This window comes from Magnolia sinica, chromosome 17 (assembly GCF_029962835.1).
Source record: "Magnolia sinica isolate HGM2019 chromosome 17, MsV1, whole genome shotgun sequence".
In the NCBI taxonomy this organism is placed as follows: Eukaryota; Viridiplantae; Streptophyta; class Magnoliopsida; order Magnoliales; family Magnoliaceae; genus Magnolia; species Magnolia sinica.
In genome coordinates, this window is record NC_080589.1 from 42,829,438 (window position 1) to 42,855,286 (window position 25,849).

The following is a 25,849-nucleotide window of genomic DNA, read 5'->3' on the forward strand; positions in this document are numbered from 1 at the left end:
TGTTATTAAATCTCGATGATGAGATTTTCTTTAAGGGAGTAGATTGTAACAACCCAGTTTGTTTTTTAGTTAATTGTATACATTTATACATACAAATATACATCACAAGGAAAGCATTGAATGCTTAGAAATACCATAGAATAAATATTTCCGTTTGTAGTATTGGTATGAGTGTTGAATTTCAGAAATGAAATTCTCTTTAAGGGGGGCAGATTGTAACACTCCATACTTTTCAATACTCGGGTGTTACCATGAAGACTTAACTTAATATAAATATGAGTGTTGAGGATCAAATATTTCATATCAGAGTCAGTTATTGCCTGGATTTATGAACATGGTACCGTTGAATAGCCCATTTTAATCATGTTTGTGTTGGAAGGTGGAATTGCGAGCTGAGACTGGATCGGGATGCTAAAAGCACGGATTTAACGTTCAGAATGCACCAAGGCAAGGGACGGACTCTAGGGGACCAAGATCGACGGAATTACACGCCAGGGATCTGCGAAAATTGAGAAACTGAAGCTCAAGCGGCCTGAAAGTCAGCCAGAATGCAAGATCACTGGGTTTCCATCATCTGTTTGGCTCGAAACTTTATACATGGCTCGAGGACCAAAAACTAACCGTACCGTCAAATTTCAGCCATTGGATCCTCGTGAAAGTAGCTGAACTAACAGATCAGTCCATAAAACCCTGATTTGGGTCCCACCCGCTGTCCAGATACGCTTTAATTTCGGCCCCCACGGCTCAAATGAAATGGGGAACAAGATGGATGGTGTGGATTTCTCATAATCATCATACAGTGTACATAGTACACTTTTTGCACTAAGACGTGCATGGCAACACAGGGACGTCTCCTCTTCAAAAAAAACAGAACTCTGTTTCTGGTATGAAACAGAGACTGCGGATGATCTCAGTGGGCCATCATCATGGTCTAAATGCTCAATCCGAGCCGTCCATCATGCAGAGGGGCTCGATTTAGCCAAACCCATGTTGACTTTATGCACTCATGCACTCACACGTGTTGGTTTCAATGGTCACAAATAGACTACCCTACAACTATTGCAGCTGATTTCTTCCGTGGGTCACGCCGAATCTGATCCAAAACCGTCCCTTCCCAACCGAAATTTCATGAAGAATATTATGGATGGCGTGGATTTCTTAAAACACCGAACGAAGTGGGCCCCACCAAGCATCAGCGCAGCTTCCGTGCGTGAAGTTACGCACGTCCAAGATTTTCGAAAGTTCTGGGAGGTGGTGACTCACCTATGATGATTAGATCAATGATCTGGACCGCTCAGTAGACTCCAATGACTCAGTTAATGAAGACCTAGGAGAGTGAATTTAATGAGAGCTGCATGATCAATTTTTCATCGTCCAAACGCAGTTCGAACGGCAGTCTAAAAAGCTAAGGAGGGCCACATAAAAACGGATGAAAAACGGTCATGTTCAACCAGTTTTCCGTGTACAATCCAATGAACGGACCCGATCTCGCAAGAAACACCAAGAAATTGGCCCACCATCATACCAGCGCAAGACCGTTTCACAGCCTCCGCACGCCGAGAAAACCGGCCGCTGTGGGCCATTATGCGATCAAATACAAGATCAGCTTGATTATCCAGACCATCCAAAAGGTGGATAGGAGGGTTTCTACCCTTCTTATGCAGTTGAAATTCACAGAATGGATGACCATTCATTCGGTTTCAGTTCAAACGCAACTGTTTTGCGTTGTTGCTGCGTAAAACAGAGACTCGTGTCCGGCTCTGTTACAAAGGACGTGCGGAGCAAGGGGGAGAAAGCGGAGGAGTTTTTTTTATATAAAGCTGGACGTGGAAGTAGAAAGGAGGATAGTTTTGGAGGGACGTGAGGAGTTGGGCTTGGACGGCTGCACAAGTGGAAGGCTTTGGCTGGAACAGGGGACGATGGAGCAGACAGAGGGAGAGAGAGAGTATTCTTTTTGAATTTCTTTATTTCAGATTACTGCTTTTTATTTTTTCTTTGAGGATGTTGAGCCTAAACATGTTTATTTTTGGTTCTAGCATGATCATGCTAGGCTAAACCTCTTAGCTAGGGCTAAGAGGTGAAGCCTATAGCGAGATATGGGAGATTATATTTTGTGCCTGTAATTTAAAATTCATGAACTGAATGTGATTTTTAGTTGATTATTAAAGGAATATTTTTCTTAGTCTTTAATGGTCTGTTGTGACTGAAATTAGAATGGGTTTGCAATGGCTTTGAGTATTCCTTTTCCCTTTTTATTTTATGACGTCAGGAAGCCCTATTGTTCACCATCGTCTCCTAGGCATGGTTGGATGATGGTACCCTTCCTGACTTTCATCCGCTGTTGATTGGTTGGTAATTAGTTTAATCCTGTTGTTTGGTTTGTCTCCTAGGCATGGTTAGATGATGGAATCCATTCTAATTCATATACCTTTCATCTCTTGAAAACCAAATCAAGTAAGTTCAGTTTAAATTCAATAATTCTTGATGCAGGCATAAGATCTCCCTGATCCCTACAAGTAGATCCTCTGAATCCCTAGTTTCTTTCCTCTGAATTACTTAAGTTTTAGATAATTATTTCACAATTATTTCCTAAATTCTATTTGATTGAGATTACATCTTTTGCTAGTTCTAGATCTAGTGAGTTCCAGATCACGTACAAGTTTCAGTCCCTGTGGATTCAACCTCGGTCTTACCGAGTTTATTACTACATTACAACCCTATACTTGGGGAGTGAACAAGTTTTTGGCGCCGTTGCCGGGGACTGACGGTTGCGATTTTCTGAAATTAATTAGTTTTAGAATTAGGTTAGGATTAGGATTTTACTAACTTTAGACTAAAGGTTTTTATTTTATTTTATTTTTAGAAACTAACTTTTTTCCATATTTTGTAGGATCCTGACATAAGTTCCTAAATTGGTAATTCCTTCCTAATTTCTATACTTTTTCCACTTTTAAAGTTAGGGTTTAAATGTTTCTAATTCTAGTATTTTCCTATTTTGTTTTTAGAAACTTGGTTAGTTATTCCCCTTTTTAAAAATTAACCTTCTATTTTCATTTTAGTAACTTTCTAATTTTAACTCTTTTAATCTAACTTTGTTTCCTAAATTCACTTTTAGAAATTTTCTACTTATAGAATTTTTGTGTAGAAACTAACCTTCCTATTTTGTAGGCCTTTAAGATAGAAATTTCTAATTCGGTAAGCTCCTTCCCTACTTTCTATTTTTCAATTCTCTTTTAGTAATTTACTTTCTAGTTTAGGACTTTCCTAATTTATTTTAGAAATTTTCACTTTCTTTTAGGAATTCCTTCTTTTAGAAATTACTTCTTTTATTAAAGGATTGTTCTTCTCTTTTTTTTTAGAACCTAACTTATTTTGTTTTGCAGGTCTTCAACTTAGGGCCTCCAATTTGGTAACTCCTTTCCAACTCTCTCTTTCTTTTTAGATTTTCTTTCTTAGGATTAGGTTTCAAATTTAAATTGAGGGCTGCGAGTGTTTCATGCCCAAGTGGGCCCGTGACGACACTCGACGTCTCTTGATTGAAGGAGGATTGGTTGAGGGGTTGACTATCCATCGCAGGACTAGACACCGCTCGAAATCCCCTGAGTTAACTGAAGTTATGGCTGAAGACCAACCTCCTCTACTTCCACCTTGGGTGGAGGATACCCAAGATGAAAATGAGGGGCAACAGGCACCCCTGCCTCGTACTTTACGAGATTATCTACAACCGGCGGGAGTGAGTACGCCCTCATGCATGATTTTTCCTGAAAACACAGGACAAATGGACATCAAGCCAAGAGTTATCCAACTCCTTCCTAAATTCCATGGACTTGAATCAGAAAGTCCATATTCACATTTGAAAGAGTTCGATGAGATTATAGCTACATTATGTTTTCCTAATATATCTGAGGATACAATTAGGCTGAAACTCTTTCCTTTTTCCTTAAAAGAGAAAGCTAAGACGTGGTTACATTCACTGCGTCCTAGATCCATTGGCACATGGAACGACATGCAGAGGGAATTCATAAAAAAATTCTTCCCACATCATAAAACGATTACCCTCAGAAAAGCGATCATGAACTTTGCCCAAAAGGAAGATGAAACATTCTTTCAATGTTGGGAAAGGTTCAAAGATTTAATCAGTTCAAGCCTACAACACGGATTTGAAACGTGGCGCGTTACAAATTTTTTCTACGATGGACTGACATCTTCCATGCGCCAAATGGTCGAGACAATGTGTAATGGAGAGTTCATTAATAAAGATGTCGACGAGGTATGGGACTACCTCGACAGTTTGGTTGAAAAAACACAATCTTGGGACTATTACCCAAAGTCGAACACCACGTCTAGGCCGACTCAATTAAAGGAGAAAGGTGGGTTATATCTCTTGAAAGAAGAGGATGATCTCAAGTGTAAAGTGACTACGCTCATAAGGAAAGTTGAGGCCATGGAAGGAAAGAAGGATAAGGTTAATGAAATTGTTTGCGGCATCTGTGATTGCAACATTCATACAACTGAAAATTGTCCTACAATACCCGCCTTTCGAGGAGTGTTGAATGAACAAGCCAATGCCGTAAACAACTATCAAAGACCTTTTACTGGACCTAACTCCAATACATACAATCCTGGTTGGAAAAATCATCCAAACTTTAGTTGGAGGAATGGACAAATGGCTACTCCTCCAGGTTTCTTCAATCAAAATCCAAATCAAGTGAAACCTCAAGAGGAACCGGTTCAAAATTTCATACAAGAGCTGGCTCAGGCAATGCGGGGAATTACAGATTTTATGCAAAAGATAGATTCTCGTATGACGGTTATAGAAAAGGGGATGCTTCCTGCACAACCTCTCCCCAATCCTAAACCGCAGTACGAGATTAATGATCCCAGCTCTTCAAATCAGATGGGGCATGCTAAATCCATCACCACTCTTAGGAGTGGAAAGATCATTGATAAAACTCTTCCGGTTAGGCCCGAAAAGCCTCAAGAACCAGGAGAGGACAACAATGATGGATCCAGTGATGCCCCACAAAAATTAGAATCGGAACTTCTAGAGAAGCCAGTTGCTCCATTCCCCCAACGGTTGGTTTCACCAAAACCTCTCTCTAACTCTCAGGATATCCTAGAGGTGTTGAAACAAGTGAAAGTCAATATTCCTCTACTTGATGTCGTTAAACAGATACCTTCATATGCCAAATTCCTGAAAGACTTATGCACGACCAAACGATGGCAAAGTATTCAAAAGAAAATTTTCCTGATTGAGAAAGTGAGTGCCATCCTAAACCAAGACGTGCCACAGAAATTCAAGGATCCCGGTAGCCCAACCATATCATGTGTAATTGGGGACCATCGAATTGATCATGCACTTCTTGACTTTGGAGCGAGCGTCAATCTGATTCCCTACGCGGTATACAAACAGTTAGGTTTGGGTGAATTAAAACCCACCCTAACCACACTACAACTTGCTGATCACTCTATTCGTGTACCAAGAGGGATAATTGAGGATGTGTTGGTCCAAGTTGATAGATTTTACTACCCTGTAGATTTTATCATCCTGGACACCGAACCCATCAATAACATAAGCACTCAGATCCCCGTCATTCTTGGCCGCCCATTCCTTGCCACTTCAAATGCAATTATCAATTGCAGGAATGGTGTCATGACTATGTCTTTTGGGAATATGACATTGGAGTCAAACATCTTTTTCAATAACGGCAGAAACTTAGAAGAGGATGACGATTTCCACGACATTAACATGATTGACTCTTTCGTGGAAGATACGACACCTCTGACCTTGTCCTCTGACTCTCTAGAGACGTGCCTGGCCCACTCTCATGATTTTGATGATGACATGATTAGGGAGACGTGCGCCTTGCTTGATACTGCACCGGTACTTGAAGTTAACCGGTGGAGGCCACAATTTGAAGAATTGCCACAAACCAATGTAGTGCCTCTACCGTCTAACCTCAAGCCACCGAAGCTTGACCTAAAACCTTTGCCCTCTAATTTGAAATATGCCTATTTAGGTCAAGATGAGACACACCCGGTGGTGATCTCTGCCCACCTGGAGAAAGAACAGGAGAGTATGCTCATATCTACTCTCATTGAGCATAAAGGAGCCCTGGGATGGACGATAGCGGACCTCAAGGGAATCGATCCCTCGATTTGTACTCACCGCATATATCTTAAGGATAATGCAAAAACCGCTCGGCAACCACAACGTAGACTAAATCCAAACATAAAGGAAGTGGTTAAAGCTGAGGTTCTTAAACTATTGGACGTGGGTATTATATACCCTATATCTGATAGTCAATGGGTGAGTCCAACTCAAGTGGTCCCTAAGAAGTCCGGAATCACCATCGTAGCCAATGCTAATAATGAACTCGTGCCAACTAGAGTCACTGCTGGTTGGAGAATATGCATTGACTACAGGAAGTTAAATACCGTCACAAGGAAAGACCACTTTCCTTTACCATTCATTGATCAGATCCTGGAAAGGTTAGCTGGTCATTCCTATTACAGTTTCCTTGACGGGTATTCGGGCTACAACCAGATAGAGATAGCCCCTGAAGACCAGGAAAAGACCACATTTACATGTCCCTACGGCACCTTTGCCTATCGAAGGATGCCATTCGGACTATGTAATGCCCCTGCCACCTTTCAGCGATGTATGCTTAGTATCTTTTCTGATATGGTGGGGCAATATCTAGAGGTCTTCATGGATGATTTCTCTATTTACGGTCCATCTTTCAGCAAGTGCTTGGAAAATCTTAAATGTGTGTTGAAAAGATGTGAAGAAAAGAACTTGGTACTTAATTGGGAGAAGTGTCATTTCATGGTTCAAAAGGGAATTGTCCTTGGGCATATCATCTCGTCCAAGGGAATCAAGGTAGATAAGGCAAAAATCGATATTATCTCTAACCTACCTCCACCTAAGAACATCAGAGACGTGCGATCCTTCTTAGGACACGCAGAATTTTACAGGCGATTCATAAAGGACTTTAGTCTCCTCTCTCGTCCTTTATGTAATCTTCTTCAAAAGGATGCTTCGTACGAGTAGACTGAGCAATGCCAGGAAGCTTTCACTAAGCTTAAGGGCACGTTAACCACTGCACCTATCATGCAGCCACCTGACTGGAGCCTTGCTTTTAAACTTATGTGCGACGCTTGATTATGCTCTTGGGGCGGTCTAGGCCGGAGAAAAGATAAGAGGCCCTACGTCATTCATTACGCAAGTAGAACTTTAAATTCTCCACGTGAACTACTCGACTACGGAAAAGGAACTCTTAGCCGTAGTGTTCGCCTTGGACAAATTTAGGTCCTACTTGATCGGATCCAAGATTATTATCTACAGATCATGCGGCACTTAAGTATCTTCTCTCTAAGAATGATTCTAAGCCCCGTTTGATACGATGGATCCTTCTACTCCAAGAATTTGATTTGAAAATTGAAGATAAAAAGGGAGTAGAGAACGTAGTGGCCGATCACCTTTCTCGCCTTAATACCTCGATTCCCTTGAGACAACCCATATCAATGACATGTTCCCTGAGGAACAATTGTTTAGAGTCTCCCATTCACCTTGGTTCGCTAATATTGCTAATTTTCTTATCACAGGTTCTATACTAACACATTGGACTGCGCAAGATAAGAAGAAATTCTTTACCAAGGTGTGCAACTTTTTTTGGGACGATCCATATTTATTTAAATATTGCCCAGATTAAATTCTAAGGAGATGTGTACCGGATAATGAACATTAGAGTGTTCTCCTTCTGTCACTCACAGGCCTGTGGTGGTCACTTTTCTGCTAAAAAGACCACGGCCAAGATTCTGTAGTGTGGCTTTTACTGGCCCAATGTGTTTAGGGACACTCATGAGTTTTGCAAAGTTTGTGAGCGTTGTCAGAAATTAGGAGCATTGTCCCGTCGAAATATGATGCCTTTGAATCCCATCCTTATCATTGAAGCATTTGATTGCTGGGGCATCGATTTCATGGGACCATTCCCCCAATCATTTGGGAATCTGTATATTTTGCTCGCCGTGGATTATGTCACTAAATGGGTCAAAGCGATTCCGTGTCGAAAGAATGACCATCGCACGGTCATTAAATTCCTAAAAGAAAATATCCTTTCTCGATTCGGAACGCCTCGAGCCATCATTAGTGATAGGGGCTCACACTTTTGTAATAAACCATTTGAGAGCTTAATGAAGAAATACGGTATCTTCCATAAGGTGAGCACCCCGTACCACCCACAGACAAGTGGACAAGCCGAGATTTCTAATAGGAAAATTAAACACATTTTGGAGAAAACGGTTAACCCTAATCGTAAGGATTGGTCAATCCGATTGACCGATGCCTTATGGGCATACCGTACTGCCTTTCAAACCCCTATTGGAATGTCTCCCGTTAGACTTGTCTATGGGAAAGCTTGTCACTTGCATGTGGAGCTGGAACATAAAGCATACTGGCGATCAAAAATCTTAATTTCAATCTGGACAATGCTGGCTCGCTACGCAAACTTCAATTGAATGAACTTGAGGAAATCCGGAATGATGCGTACGATAATTCGAGAATTTACAAGGACAAGATGAAAGCATTTCATGACCAACATGTTTTGCGAAAATCATTCACGCCTGGTCAGAAGATCCTTTTGTACAATTCTCGATTACATCTCTTTCCGGGTAAGCTTCGATCTCGTTGGACCGGCCCTTACATTGTTGTCACTGTTTTTCTGCATGGGGCCGTTGAGATAAGAGATCCCGACAATGGCAAGGAGTTTAAAGTCAATGGACATCGATTGAAACCATTTGTCAAGAAATTTCATTCAGAGAACATGTCCATGCCTCTGACTGATCCTGTTTACCAGGATTGATCTCCTAGTCTGATGGAGGTATAGGTAGGTTTCCTATTTTCTTAGGACTAGGGTAGTTACTTTATTTGTCTGGCTGAAGACGGTAAACTTAGCGCTCCTGGGAGGCAACCCAGTTCTTCATTTCATGTCATTTTTATCATTAGTTAGTTCAATGTTTGTGGGTAACATTACTGCAAACCCTCACGAGACTACAACTCGTCCACTAGGGGCAACCTAGGGGTTTAAAGGCTTGTTGCATACGCAAAATGCAATCGAGAGCACCTACGAAAGTGGTATATGTAGGATTTTATTTTTGTTATTTTTGTGTTGCCGTCTCTCTCGTGCTGACCGACGCCCATGCTGCGATCTCTTGGAAAGTGTCTCTCGACTCATCATCCAGGTACTATCTTCCCATCACTTCATATTCACTTTTCATTGTCCCAAGTGCATTGCACGCTCATATCTTTTACATTGAGGACAATGTAGATTTTAGGTTGGGGGTGGGAGATTAGGTTTCCTAATCAGCGTTTTCTCAGTCTTGAGAAAAAATTGTGAAAATTTTTAAATTTTTCTAGAATTTCGTATGAATTCGAAGCGATTTTGACGGCCATCTTGGGTTTAGAATTACAAGATAAGTGATGTTGGAATTGATGACTCTTGGATTCAACTATTTGTTAGATCTCACAGTTAAGTTAGAATTTTTAATCCATGATTAGAAGTTTTAAACATTGAGTGAATCATAATTTTACATGTCACATCTCGCTTACACATTAAGGTTTCATTCGATATTGAAGGATTAATTTGGTGATCACTAAGCTTGAAAGGAACCAACTTGAGAAATTGAAAAGATTGGGCGAATGGTTTTCACCATAGGTTTGCTCCTTACAGGTGAAGGTTTGATTCCCCAAGGTTGATATTCATAAACTTTTTGGCGACCGGTCTTTACCATAGGTTTGCTCCCTATAGGTGTAGATTCGATTCTCCTCCTTGGCTATACTTTTAGACAAGTTGACATAGTGTGAAAATCATCAAAAGCTGGAAGAATGAATCAAGCTTTGGTCTAGGTGTTGGTTATCATGAATTCTCTTGTGGTTACCAATGATATCCTGAATTAGAGAAGTGAATTTTAATAATGTTAAGCCGAGATTACACTATACACTCATGGAACTTAATATTTAGAATCGTTCTAATTAATGGATAAATATTTGAGCTTGATTTCAGGATAAAGTAATGCCAACATTCATGAATCTGAGAATTCTCATATCTGGATTATTCTGCAAAAATCACTCGAGTTTATGAAAATTGTTCTGTAATTCTCAACTTACTTTTCACATATTTTGCTCGGGACTAGTAAAATGCTGGTTGGGGGTTGTGTTGAGGGTCAAATATTGCATATCAGACCCAGTTATTGCCTAGATTTATGAACATGGTACCGTTGAATAGCCCATTTTAATCATGTTTGTGTTGCAAGGTGGAATTGCAAGCTAAGACTGGATCGGGATGCAAAAAGCACGAATTTAACGTTCAGAATGCACCAAGGCAAGGGATGGACTCCAGGGGACCAAGATCGATGGAATTACACGCCAGGGATCCGCGAAAATTGAGAAACTGAAGCTCAAGCGGCCTAAAAGTCAGCCAGAATGCAAGATCACTGGGTTTCCATCATCTGTTTGGCTCGAAACTTTATACATGGCTCGAGGACCAAAAACAAACCGTACACGTCAAATTCAGCCATTGGATCCTCGTGAAAGTGGCAGAACTAACAGATCAGTCCATAAAACCCTGATTTGGGGCCCACCAGCTGTCCAGATATGCTTTAACTTCGGCCCCCACGGCTCAAATGAAATGGGGAACAAGATGGATGGTGTGGATTTCTCATAATCATCATACAGTGTACATAGTACACTTTTTGCACTAAGACGTGCATGGCAACACATGGACGTCTCCTCTTCAAAAAAAACAGAACTCTGCTTCTGGTATGAAACAGAGACTGCGGATGATCTCAGTGGGCCATCATCATGGTCCAAATGCTTAATCCAAGCAGTCCATCATGCAGAGGGGCTCGATTTAGCCAAACCCATGTTGACTTTATGCACTCATGCACGCACACATGTTGGTTTCAATGGTCACAAATGGACTACCCTACAACTATTGCAGCTGATTTCTTCCGTGGGTCACGCCGAATCTGATCCAAAACCGTCCCTTCCCATCTGAAATTTCGTGAAGAATATTATGGATGGTGTGGATTTCTCAAAACATCGAACGAAGTGGGCCCCACCAAGCATCAGCGCAGCTTCCGTGCGTGAAGTTACGCACGTCCAAGATTTTCGAAAGTTCCGGGAGGTGGTGACCCACCTATGATGATTAGATCAATGATCTGGACTGCTCAGTAGACTCCAACGACTCAGCTAATGAAGACCTAGGAGAGTGAATTTGAAGAGAGCTACATGATCAGTTTTTTATCGTCCAAACGCAGTTCGAACGGCGGTCTAAAAAGCTAAGGAGGGCCACATAAAAACGGATGAAAAACGGTCATGTTCGACCAATTTTTCGTGTACAATCCAATGAATGGACCCAATCTCGCAAGAAACACCAAGAAATTGGCCCACCATCATACCAGCGCAAGACCGTTTCACAGCCTCCGCACGCCGAGAAAACCGGCCACTGTGGGCCATTATGCGATCAAATACAAGATCAGCTTGATTATCCAGACCGTCCAAAAGGTGGATAGGAGGGTTTTTACCCTTCTTATGCAGTTGGAATTCGCGGAATGGATGACCATTCATTCGGTTTCAGTTCAAACGCAACTGTTTTGTGTTGTTGCTACGTAAAACAGAGACTCGTGTCCGGCTCTGTTACAAAGGACGTGCGGAGCAAGGGGGAGAAAGCGGAGGAGTTTTTTTAATATAAAGCTGGACGTGGAAGTAGAAAGGAGGATAGTTTTGGAGGGACGTGAGGAGTTGGGCTTGGACAGCTGCACAAGTGGAAGGCTTTGGCTGGAACAGGGGACGGTGGAGCAGACAGAGGGAGAGAGAGAGTATTATTTTTGAATTAGTTTATTTCAGATTACTGCTTTTTATCTTTTCTTTGAGGATGTTGAGCCTAAACATATTTATTTTTGGTTCTAGCATGATCATGTTAGGCTAAACCTCTTAGCTAGGGCTAAGAAGTTAAGCCTGTAGCGAGATGTGGAAGATTATATTTTGTGCCTGTAATTTAAAATTCATGAACTGAATGTGATTTTTAGTTGATTATTAAAGGAATATTTTTCTTAGTCTTTAATGGTCTGTTGTGACTGAAATTACAATGGGTTTGCAATGGCTTTGAGTATTCCTTTTCCCTTTTTATTTTATGACGTCAGGAAGCCCTATTGTTCACCATCGTCTCCTAGGCATGGTTGGATGATGGTACCCTTCCTGACTTTCATCCGCTGTTGATTGGTTGGTAATTAGTTTAATCCTGTTGTTTGCTTTGTCTCCTGGGCATGGTTAGATGATGGAATCCATTCTAATTCATATACCTTTCATCTCTTGAAAACCAGATCAAGTAAGTTCAGTTTAAATTCAATAATTCTTGATGCAGGCATAAGATCTCCCTGATCCCTACAAGTGGATCCTCTGAATCCCTAGTTTCCTTCCTCTGAATTACTTAAGTTTTAGATAATTATTCCACAATTATTCCCTAAATTCTATTTGATTGAGATTACATCTTTTGCTAGTTCTAGATCTAGTGAGTTCCAGATCACGTACAAGTTTCAGTCCCTGTGGATTCGACCTCGGTCTTACCGAGTTTATTACTACATCACAACCCTATACTTGGGGAGTGAACAAGTTTTTGGCGTTGTTGCCGGGGACTGACGGTTGCGATTTTCTGAAATTAATTAGTTTTAGAATTAGGTTAGGATTAGGATTTTACTAACTTTAGGCTAAAGGTTTTTATTTTATTTTATTTTTAGAAACTAACTTTTTTCCATATTTTGTAGGATCCTGACATAAGTTCCTAAAGTGGTAATTCCTTCCTAATTTCTCTACTTTTTCCACTTTTAAAGTTAGGGTTTAAATTTTTCTAATTCTAATATTTTCCTATTTTGTTTTTAGAAACTTGGTTAGTTATTCCCCTTTTTAGAAATTAACCTTCTATTTTCATTTTAGTAACTTTCTAATTTTAACTCTTTTAATCTAACTTTGTTTCCTAAATTCACTTTTAGAAATTTTCTACTTATAGAATTTTTGTGTAGAAACTAGCCTTCCTATTTTGTAGGCCTTTCAGATAGAAATTTCTAATTCGGTAAGCTTCTTCTCTACTTTCTATTTTTCAATTCTCTTTTAGTAATTTACTTTCTAGTTTAGGACTTTCCTAATTTATTTTAGAAATTTCCACTTTCTTTTAGGAATTCCTTCTTTTAGAAATCAGTTCACTGCTATCTTTCTTTTAAAGGATTGTTCTTCTCTTTTTTTTAGAACCTAACTTATTTTGTTTTATTTTGCAGGTCTTCAACTTACGGCCTCCAATTTGGTAACTCCTTTCCAACTCTCTCTTTCTTTTTAGATTTTCTTTCTTAGGATTAGGTTTCAAATTTAAATTGAGGGCTGCGAGTGTTTCATGCCCAAGTGGGCCCGTGACGACACTCGACGTCTCTTGACTGAAGGAGGATTGGTTGAGGGGTTGACTATCCATCGCAGGACTAGACACCGCTCGAAATCCCCTGAGTTATGGCTGAAGACCAACCTCCTCTACTTCCACCTAGGGTGGAGGATACCCAAGATGAAAATGAGGTGCAACAGGCACCCCCGCCTCGTACTTTACGAGATTATCTACAATCGACGGGAGTGAGTACGCCCTCATGCATGATTTTTCCTGAAAACACAGGACAAATGGACATCAAGCCAGGAGTTATCCAACTCCTTCCTAAATTCCATGGACTTGAATCAGAAAGTCCATATTTACATTTGAAAGAGTTCGATGAGATTATAGCTACATTATGTTTTCCTAATGTATCTGAGGGTACAATTAGGCTGAAACTCTTTCCTTTTTCCTTAAAAGAGAAAGCTAAGACGTGGTTACATTCACTGCGTCCTAGATCCATTGGCACATGGAACGACATGCAGAGGGAATTCATAAAAAAATTCTTCCCACATCATAAAACGATTACCCTCAGAAAAGCGATCATGAACTTTGCCCAAAAGAAAGATGAAACATTCTTCCAATGTTGGGAAAGGTTCAAAGATTTGGTCAGTTCATGCCCACAACATGGATTTGAAACGTGGCACGTTACAATTTTTTTCTATGATGGACTGACATCTTCCATGCGCCAAATGGTCGAGACAATGTGTAATGGAGAGTTCATTAATAAAGATGTCGACGAGGTATGGGACTATCTCGATAGTTTGGCTGAAAAAATACAATCTTAGGATTATTACCCAAAGTCGAACACCACGTCTAGGCCGACGCAATTAAAGGAGAAAGGTGGATTATATCTCTTGAAAGAAGAGGATGATCTCAAGTGTAAAGTGACTACGCTCATAAGGAAAGTTGAGGCCATGGAAGAAAAGAAGGATAAGGTTAATGAAATTGTTTGCGGCATCTGTGATTGCAACATTCATACAACTGAAAATTGTCCTACAATACCCGCCTTTCGAGGAGTGTTGAATGAACAAGCCAATGCCATAAACAACTATCAAAGACCTTTTACTGGACCTAACTCCAATACGTACAATCCTGGTTGGAAAAATCATCCAAACTTTAGTTGGAGGAATGGACAAATGGCTACTCCTCCAGGGTTTTTCAATCAAAATCCAAATCAAGTGAAACCTCAAGAGGAACCGGTTCAAAATTTCATACAAGAGCTGGCTCAGGCAATGCGGGGAATTACAGATTTTATGCAAAAGATAGATTCTTGTATGACGGTTATAGAAAAGGGGATGCTTCCTGCACAACCTCTCCCCAATCCTAAACCGCAGTACGAGATTAATGATCCCAGCTCTTCAAATCAGATGGGGCACGCTAAATCCATCACCACTCTTAGGAGTGGAAAGATCATTGATAAAACTCTTCCGGTTAGGCCCGAAAAGCCTCAAGAACTAGAAGAGGACAACAATGATGGATCCAGTGATGCCCCACAAAAATTAGAACCGGAACTTCTAGAGAAGCCAGTTGCTCCATTCCCCCAACGGTTGGTTTCACCAAAACCTCTCTCTAACTCTCAAGATATCCTAGAGGTGTTGAAACAAGTGAAAGTCAACATTCCTCTACTTGATGTCGTTAAACAGATACCTTCATATGCCAAATTCCTGAAAGACTTATGCACGACCAAATGACGGCAAAGTATTCAAAAGAAAATTTTCCTGATTGAGAAAGTGGGTGCCATCCTAAACCAAGACGTGCCACAGAAATTCAAGGATCCCGGTAGCCCAACCATATCATGTGTAATCGGGGACCATCGAATTGATCATGCACTTCTTGACTTAGGAGCGAGCGTCAATCTAATTCCCTACGCGGTATACTAACAGTTAGGTTTGGGTGAATTAAAACCCACCCTAACCACACTACAACTTGCTGATCGCTCTGTTCGTGTACCAAGAGGGATAATTGAGGATGTGTTGGTCCAAGTTGATAGATTTTACTACCCTGTAGATTTTATCATCCTAGACACTGAACCCATCAATAACATAAGCACTCAGATCCCCGTCATTTATGGCCGCCCATTCCTTGCCACTTCAAATGCAATTATCAATTACAGGAATGGTGTCATGACTATGTCTTTTGGGAATATGACATTGGAGTCGAACATCTTTTTCAATAACGGTGGAAACTTAGAAGAGGATGACGATTTTCACGACATTAACATGATTGACTCTTTCGTGGAAGATACGACACCTCTGACCTTGTCCTCTGACTCTCTAGAGACGTGCCTAGCCCACTCCCATGATTTTGATGATGACATGATTAGGGAGACGTGCGCCTTGCTTGATACTGCACCGGTACTTGAAGTTAACCGGTGGAGGCCACAATTTGAAGAATTGCCACAAACCGATGTAGTGCCTCTACCGTCTAACCTCAAGCCGCCGAAGCTTGACCTAAAACCTTTGCCCTCTAATTTGAAATATGCCTATTTAGGTCAAGATGAGACATACCCGGTGGTGATCTCTGCCCACCTGGAGAAAGAACAGGAGAGTATGCTCATATCTACTCTCATTGAGCATAAAGGAGCCCTGGGATGGACGATAGCGGACCTTAAGGGAATCGATCCCTCGATTTGTACTCACCGCATATATCTTAAGGATAATGCAAAAACCACTCGGCAACCACAACGTAGACTAAATCCAAACATGAAGGAAGTGGTTAAAGCTGAGGTTCTTAAACTATTGGACGTGGGTATTATATACCCTATATCTGATAGTCAATGGTTGAGTCCAACTCAAGTGGTCCCTAAGAAGTCCGGAATCACCATCGTAGCCAATGCTAATAATGAACTCGTGCCAATTAGAGTCACTACTAGTTGGAGAATGTGCATTGACTACAGGAAGTTGAATACCGTCACAAGGAAAGACCACTTTCCTTTACCATTCATTGATCAGATCCTGGAAAGGTTAGCTGGTCATTCCTATTACAGTTTCCTTGACGGGTATTCGGGCTACAACCAGATAGAGATAGCCCCTGAAGACCAGGAAAAGACCACATTTACATGTCCCTATGGCACCTTTGCCTATCGAAGGATGCCATTCGGACTATGTAATGCCCCTGCCACCTTTCAGCGATGTATGCTTAGTATCTTTTCTGATATGGTCGGACAATATCTAGAGGTCTTCATGAATGATTTCTCTGTTTACGGTTCATCTTTCAGCAAGTGCTTGGAAAGTCTTAAATGTGTGCTGAAAAGATGTGAAGAAAAAAACTTGGTACTTAATTGGGAAAAGTGTCATTTCATGGTTCAGAAGGGAATTGTCCTTGGGCATATCATCTCATCCAAAGGAATCGAGGTAGATAAAGCAAAAATCGATCTTATCTCTAACCTACCTCCACCCAAGAACATCAGAGACGTGCGATCCTTTTTAAGACACGCAGGATTTTACAGGCGATTCATAAAGGACTTTAGTCTCCTCTCTCGTCCTTTATGTAATCTTCTTCAAAAGGATGCTCCGTACGAGTGGACTGAGCAATGCCAGGAAGCTTTCACCAAGCTTAAGGGCACGTTAACCACTGCACCTATCATGCAGCCACCTGATTGGAGCCTTGCTTTTGAACTTATGTGTGACGCTTCTGATTATGCTCTTGGGGCTGTCCTAGGCCAGAGAAAAGATAAGAGGCCCTACGTCATTCATTACGCAAGTAGAACTTTAAATTTTGCCCAGGTGAACTACTCGACTACGGAAAAGGAACTCTTAGCTGTAGTGTTCGCCTTGGACAAATTTAGGTCCTACTTGATCGGATCCAAGATTATTATCTACACAGATCATGCGGCACTTAAGTATCTTCTCTCTAAAAATGATTCTAAGCCCCGTTTGATACGATGGATCCTTCTACTCCAAGAATTTGATTTGGAAATTAAAGATAAAAAGGGAGTAGAGAACGTAGGGGCCGATCACCTTTCTCGCCTTAATACCTCTGATTCCCTTGAAGCGACCCATATCAATGATATGTTCCCTGATGAACAACTGTTCAGAATCTCTCATTCACCTTGGTTCGCTGATATTGCCAATTATCTTGCTACAGGCGCCATACCGACACAGTGGACTGCGCAAGATAAGAAGAAATTTTTCACCGAGGTGCGTAACTTTTTCTGGGATGATCCTTATTTATTTAAATATTACCCAGACCAAATTCTAAGGAGATGTGTACCAGACGATGAGCATCAAAGCGTCATCTCCTTCTGTCACTCACAGGCCTGTGGTGGTCACTTTTCTGCTAAAAAGACCACGGCCAAGATTCTGCAATGTGGCTTTTACTGGCCCACTGTGTTTAGGGACACTCATGAGTTTTGCAAAGCTTGTGAGCGTTGTCACAAATTGAGAGCATTGTCCTGTCGAAATATGATGCCTTTGAATCCCATCCTTATCATTGAAGCATTTGATTGCTGGGGCATCGATTTCATGGGACCATTCCCCCAATCGTTTGGGAATCTGTATATTTTGCTCGCCGTGGATTATGTCACTAAATGGGTCGAAGCGATTCCGTGTCAAAAGAATGACCATCGCACGGTCATTAAATTCCTAAAAGAAAACATCCTTTCTCGATTCGGAACGCCTCGAGCCATCATTAGTGATGGGGGCTCACACTTTTGTAATAAACCATTTGAGAGCTTAATGAAGAAATACGGTATCTCTCATAAGTTGAGCACCCCGTACCACCCACAGACAAGTGGGCAAGCCAAGATTTCTAATAGGGAAATTAAACACATTTTGAAGAAAACGGTTAACCCTGATCGTAAGGATTGGTCAATCCGATTGACCGATGCCTTATGGGCATACCGTACTGCCTTTAAAACTCCTATTGGAATGTCTCCCTTTAGACTTGTCTATGGGAAAGCTTGTCACTTGCCTGTGGAGCTGGAACATAAAGCATACTGGGCGATCAAAAATCTTAATTTCAATCTAGACAACGCTGGCTCACTACGCAAACTTCAATTGAATGAACTTGAGGAAATCCAAAATGATGCGTACGATAATTCAAGAATTTACAAGGACAAGATGAAAGCATTTCATGACCAACACATTTTACGAAAATCATTCACGCCTGGTCAAAAGGTTCTTTTGTACAATTCTTGATTACATCTCTTTTCGGGTAAGCTTCGATCTCGTTGGACTGTCCCTTACATTGTTGTCACTATTTTTCCGCATGGGGCCATTGAGATAAGAGATCCCGACAATGGCAAGGAGTTTAAAGTAAATGGACATCGATTGAAACCATTTGTCGAGAAATTTGATTCAGAGCACATGTCTATGCCTCTGACTGATCCTGTTTACCAGGATTGATCTCCTAGTCTGATGGAGGTAGAGGTAGGTTTCCTGTTTTCTTAGGACTAGGGTAGTTGCTTTATTTGTTTGGCTGAAGACGGTAAACTTAGCGCTCCTGGGAGGCAACCCAGTTCTTCATTTCATGTCATTTTTATCATTAGTTAGTTCAATGTTTGTGGGTAACATTACTGCAAACCCTCACGAGACTACAACTCGTCCACTAGGGGCAACCTAGGGGTTTAAAGGCTTGTTGCATACGCTAAATGCAATCGAGAGCACCTACGAAAGTGGTATAGGTAGGATTTTATTTTTGTTATTTTTGTGTTACCTTCTCTCTCGTGCTGACCGACGCCCATGCTGCGATCTCTTGGAAAGTGTCTCTCGACTCATCATCCAGGTACTATCTTCCCATCACTTCATATTCACTTTTTGTTGTCCCAAGTGCATTGCACGCTCATATCTTTTACATTGAGGACAATGTAGATTTTAGGTTCGGGGTGGGAGATTAGGTTTCCTAATCAGCGTTTTCTTGGTCTTGAGCAAAAATTGTGAAAATTTTTAAATTTTTCTAGAATTTCGTATGAATTCGAAGCGATTTTGACGGCCATCTTGGATTTAGAATTACAAGATAAGTGATGTTGGAATTGATGACTCTTGGATTCAACTATTTGTTAGATCTCACAGTTAAGTTAGAACTATTAATCCATGATTAGAAGTTTTAAACATTGAGTGAATCATAATTTTACATGTCACATCTTGCTTACACATTAAGGTTTCATTCGATATTGAAGGATTAATTTGGTGATCACTAAGCTTGAAAGGAACCAACTTGAGAAATTGAAAAGATTAGGCGAATGGTTTTCACCATAGGTTTGCTCCGTACAGGTGAAGGTTTAATTCCCCAAGGTTGACATTCATAAACTTTTTGGTGACCGGTCTTTACCATAGGTTTGCTCCCTATAGGTGTAGATTCGATTCTCCTCCTTGGCTGTACTTTTAAACAAGTTGACATAGTGTGAAAATCATCAAAAGCTGGAAGAATGAATCAAGCTTTGGTCTAGGTGTTGGTTATCATGAATTCTCTTGTGGTTACCAATGATTCTTGAATTAGAGAAGTGAATTTTAATAATGTTAAGCCAAGATTACACTATACACTCATGGAACTCAATATTTAGAATCGTTCTAATTAATGGATAAATATTTGAGCTTGATTTCAGGATAAAGTAATGCCAACATTCATGAATCTGAGAATTCTCATATCTGGATTATTCTGCAAAAATCACTCGAGTTTATGGAAATTGTTCTGTAATTCTCAACTTATTTTTCGCATATTTTGCTCGGGACTAGCAAAATGCTGGTTGGAGTTTGTGTTAAGGGTCAAATATTGCATATCAGACCCAGTTATTGCTTGGATTTATGAACATGGTACCGTTGAATAGCCCATTTTAATCATGTTTGTGTTGCAAGGTGGAATTGTGAGCTGAGACTGGATCGGGATGCTAAAAGCATGGATTTAACGTTCAGAATGCACCAAGGCAAGGGACGGACTCCAGGAGACCAAGATCGACGGAATTACACGCCGGGGATCCGCGAAAATTGAGAAACTATGTAATGCCCCTGCCACCTTTCAGCGATGTATGCTTAGTATCTTTTCTGATATGGTAGGGCAATATCTAGAGGTCTTCATGGCTCGAGGACCAAAAACTAACCGTACACGTCAAATTTCAGCCATTGGATCCTCGTGAAAGTAGCTGAACTAACAGATCAGTCCATAAAACCCTGATTTGGGGCCCACCCGCTGTCCAGATACGCTTTAACTTCGGCCCCCATGGCTCAAATGAAATGGGGAACAAGATGGATGATGTGGATTTCTCATAATCATCATACAGTGTACATAGTACACTTTTTGCACTAAGACGTGCGTGGCAACACAGGGACGTCTCCTCTTCAAAAAAAACAGAACTCTGCTTCTGGTATGAAACAGAGACTGCGGATGATCTCAGTGGGCCATCATCATGGTCTAAATGCTTAATCCGAGCAGTCCATCATGCAGAGGGGCTCGATTTAGCCAAACCCATGTTGACTTTATGCACTCATGCACACACACGTGTTGGTTTCAATGGTCACAAATGGACTACCCTACAACTATTGCAGCTGATTTCTTCTGTGGGTCACGCCGAATCTGATCCAAAACCGTCCCTTCCCATCTGAAATTTTGTGAAGAATATTATGGATGGCGTGGATTTCTCAAAACACCGAACGAAGTGGGCCCCACCAAGCATTAGTGCAGCTTCCGTGCGTGAAGTTACGCACGTCCAAGATTTTCAGAAGTTCCGGGAGGTGGTGACCCACCTATGATGATTAGATCAATGATCTGGACCGCTCAGTAGACTCCAACGACTCAGCTAATGAAGACCTGGGAGAGTGAATTTGAAGAGAGCTGCATGATCAGTTTTTCATCGTCTAAACGCAGTTCAAACGGCGGTCTAAAAAGCTAAGGAGGGCCACATAAAAATGGATGAAAAACGGTCATGTTCGACCGGTTTTCCGTGTACAATCCAATGAACGGACCCGATCTCGCAAGAAACACCAAGAAATTGGCCCACCATCATACTAGCGCAAGACTATTTCACAGCCTCCGCACGCCGAGAAAACCGGCCGCTGTGGGCCATTATGCGATCAAATACAAGATCAGCTTGATTATCCAGACCGTCCAAAAGGTGGATAGGAGGGTTTTTACCCTTCTTATGCAGTTGGAATTCGTGGAATGGATGACCATTCGTCTCGGTTTCAGTTCAAACGCAACTGTTTTGTGTTGTTGCTGCGTAGAACAGAGACTCGTGTCCGGCTCTGTTACAAAGGACGTGCGGAGCAAGGGGGAGAAAGTTGAGGAGTTTTTTTTTATATAAAGCTGGACGTGGAAGTAGAAAGGAGGATAGTTTCGGAGGGACGTGAGGAGTTGGGCTTGGACGGTTGCACAAGTGGAAGGCTTTGGCTGGAATAGGGGACGGTGGAGCAGACAGAGGGAGAGAGAGAGTATTCTTTTTGAATTTCTTTATTTCAGATTACTGCTTTTTATTTTTTCTTTGAGGATGTTGAGCCTAAACATGTTTATTTTTGGTTCTAGCATGATCATGCTAGGCTAAACCTCTTAGCTAGGGCTAAGAGGTGAAGCCTGTAGCGAGATATAGGAGATTATATTTTGTGCCTGTAATTTAAAATTCATGAACTGAATGTGATTTTTAGTTGATTATTAAAGGAATATTTTTCTTAGTCTTTAATGGTCTGTTGTGACTGAAATTACAATGGGTTTGCAATGGCTTTGAGTATTCCTTTTCCCTTTTTATTTTATGACGTCAGGAAGCCCTATTGTTCACCATCGTCTCCTAGGCATGGTTGGATGATGGTACCCTTCCTGACTTTCATCCGCTGTTGATTGGTTGGTAATTAGTTTAATCTTATTGTTTGCTTTGTCTCCTGGGCATGGTTAGATGATGGAATCCATTTTAATTCATATACCTTTCATCTCTTGAAAACCAGATCAAGTAAGTTCAGTTTAAATTCAATAATTCTTGATGCAGGCATAAGATCTCCCTGATCCCTACAAGTAGATCCTCTGAATCCCTAGTTTCCTTCCTCTGAATTACTTAAGTTTTAGATAATTATTCCACAATTATTTTCTAAATTCTATTTGATTGAGATTACATCTTTTGCTAGTTCTAGATCTTGTGAGTTCCAGATCACGTACAAGTTTCAGTCCCTGTGGATTCGACCTCGGTCTTACCGAGTTTATTACTACATCACAACCCTATACTTGGGGAGTGAACAAGTTTTTGTGTGTTGAGGGTTGAATATTGCATATCAGACCCCAGTTATTGCCAGGATTTACAAACATAGTATTGTTTAATGACCCGATTTAATCATGTTTGTGATGCAGGACGTATTCACGAGCACGAACTGGAAAGGATGCCAAAAGCATGGATTTAAAGCTCAGGCATCACCAAGGCAATGGACGGGACCCCATGGGACCATGAATGAGGATTTACACGTCAGAGATCAGAGAAATTCCAGTCACTCACTTCAAACAGGCCTGAAAGCCATCCAGAATGCAGGATCATGGGGTTCCCACCATCTGATTGGCTCCAAACTTTATATGAGGCCTGATGACCCTAAATAAACCATACACGTCAAATTTCAGTAGTTGGATCATCATGGAAGTGGTCCAATGGTCAGATCAGCCCATGAATGTGTGATTTGGGGCCCACCTGAGATCTGGATACGCTTCAAAGTTGGTCTCGCCCCAACGGCGCCAAAAACTTGTTCACTCCCCAAGTATAGGGTTGTGATGTAGTAATAAACTCGGTAAGACCGAGGTCGAATCCACAGGGACTGAAACTTATACGTGATTTGAAACCAAATAGAACTAGAACTAAACTAAGATGTGATCTAAACCAAATAAAATTTAGGGAATAATTGTGGAATAATTATCAAAAACTTAAGAAAATTCAGAGGAAGGAAACTAGGGATTCAGAGGCTCCACTTGTAGAGATCAGGCTTGATCTCTCAACTAATAATAAATAAATAAAAATTAAAAAAATTAGAACTTAAAAACAAACTCTCTATGCAGACGTCCAGCCCCAAAACAGCCAAGCCAAGCTCGCTCCTTCTCTGTTTCTCTTTCTCTCTCCCTCACGTCCCTCCAAAACTATCCTCTTCTCTGCTCTCCCTTTTTAAAGATGAACGGCCTCCCCCGAGGGCTGCTGTGGAGTCCCAAAAGGAATAGGTTGTGGAACTCTTACGCAGCTGCAACATCCGCTGCATCTTTAGCAGGAAAGACAGCGTAACAGATCGTGTCTGGAGAGGCTTTTTGCCTCCAAGTGCAGGATCTGAGCCATTGGGGCTCCTTGGCTCTAGTCAGTCTGACTTTGGGATGATTTTGGATGGTCCGGATTGTCGGACCGATCCTCTCTGTTGATACAAAACAGCTCGCAGCGTTCGGGTTTCGGCCGCGCTATAAACAGGGCATGCGCGTTTCGTGCGCTGATGATAGGTGAAGCCCATATTTTAGAATTTCCAGCGAAATCCACACCGTCCATCAGTTTCTCCTCGAAAATCCGGTCAGATATGATCGGTTTTGGAATTTCGTTGACGCGACCCACCTGCTTGATCTTGCGACGAGGGTCCTGCCGTCCAGCACATTTGCAACGTCTCTTTGGCATTCTTCAGACCGAGAACTACCATATCTCGATCAAAACATTCGTATGATTCGAATGGACGGCTCGGATTGAGCTAATGGGTCCATATGGTGGCCCACTGAGATCGCCCGCAACTCCCTGTTGTGAACAGCGCGTGTACACTCGCTGTGTACAGCCGCCACGTGAAGTGGGGTCTACCTTGATGTTTGCGGGAAATCAGATCCGCTCGTCCCTTTCTCATCTCATTTAATGGATAATGCCCACGTTTGAAGCATATATGAATATCAGGTGGGCCTCAGATCAGTAATTCATGGGCTGATCTGACCACTGGACCACTTTCATAGGGATCCAACTACTGAAATTTGACGTGTACGGTTTATTTAGGGTCTTCAGGCCATATATGAAGTTTCGATCCTATCAGATGGCGAGAACCCTGTGATCTTGCATTCTGTGCCAGTTTCGGGCCTCTTTAATGTGAACGGCTTTATTTCCTCGATTTTCGCAGATCCCTGGCGTATAATTCCGTTAATCCTGGTCCCCTGGGGTCCATCTCTTGCCTTGGTGATTCTGAAGCGTCAGATCCATGTATTTAGCACCCTTTTTCAGTCCAAGCTCGTAAATACACCTTGCATCACAAGCACGATTAAATTGAGTCGTTAAACAGTATCATGTTTGAAAATCCAGGCAATAATAGGGTCTGATATGCAATTTTTGACCCTCAACAATGAGTCTGGCTTAATTGAACATCCACTTTCATTTTATCTTAAATATGATTGTTGGGATTAATCTTCATTTATAAATCAAGTCATCCATCCGTTAATTTTCTAAATGGACCATTATATCATCAGAAAAATCTATTTTTAATATTTCAATAATCATGTTAGACAACTAAAATCGCATACCATCATTTTTAGGACTCGAATTACAAACCCATTGTTAATTGAATCATTAACGCCGGTGTGATGATGTATCCCTGGAAACCACAATTAGACTACCTAATTTCAAAAATCAGTCGTGCGATTTCAATTAGAGCATACTACCCTAGGAACCACTTAGAATCAAATTTAAAATTGATCTGATCATCGGATGGTCGAGAATCACCAATAAGACTTAATAGTGTGGCCCACCTAAATTAAAGATTTTCTTTATCGCTATACTAGATGTTCTAATAAGGACAGTAGGTCAGATGAACGGAATAGATATCACGGATCATCATGGTCGACCTCACTTTAAGGAATGTGACTGCACAACTAGGTGTGCACTCACTATGCACCGAAGAATATTCCAGTCAAAACTGGATTGACCTAATAAAAGAATAAGGAATCTCTTCTTCTTTCTATTTCCTGCCCTTTGGACGTTTTGAACAGGCAACACAAGTGGTGATGCTTGTGGCCCACAATCGAAAATTAGATGTGTGATATAAACCATCCATCATATTTAGCTGAGGACTCCGACCAAAACCCTAATTACCACACTCATTAGCCTACATGTGCGTGTGCTCAAATATGGGTGAAAGCAGTGGGGTGTAGGTTGGCTTTGCTGAAAACAAGAAGTTTTTGTTTTTAGCTGATTAGCTGGGGATTGAAGAGGAGCTCTTCTACGCTATCTCGACCATCCATTCAGAGCAAACTTAGCTCTCCAACCAACCCTCGGTTTAGGGTTTTCATAGCTAATGAAAAGGTAGAAAGAATATTTCATTCGTTACGGCTAGTTTGATCTCAAACATCTAATTCTTTCTAGAAGCCTTATCAAGACATCTCCAATGTCAATTTTAGGGCAACTAAGGATTCTAACCGTGACCATCTCAAGCTCTCATGAGAAATATCGTCGACTTGCGTAGAAGAGCCCACAACCAAAA

The 25,849-nt window shown here is 41.3% G+C and overlaps 2 non-coding genes across 2 annotated transcripts; both read right to left on the reverse strand.

Moving 5' to 3' along the window:
• Positions 1-4,054: 4,054 nt before the first annotated feature.
• Positions 4,055-4,161, reverse strand: LOC131232016 (small nucleolar RNA R71). Its single transcript, XR_009164624.1, has one exon. It is a non-coding gene; the product is annotated as a small nucleolar RNA R71 (small nucleolar RNA).
• Positions 4,162-13,993: 9,832 nt separating this feature from the next.
• LOC131232139 (small nucleolar RNA R71) lies at positions 13,994-14,100 on the reverse strand. Its single transcript, XR_009164747.1, has one exon. It is a non-coding gene; the product is annotated as a small nucleolar RNA R71 (small nucleolar RNA).
• Between the last annotated feature and the right edge of the window lie 11,749 nt (positions 14,101-25,849).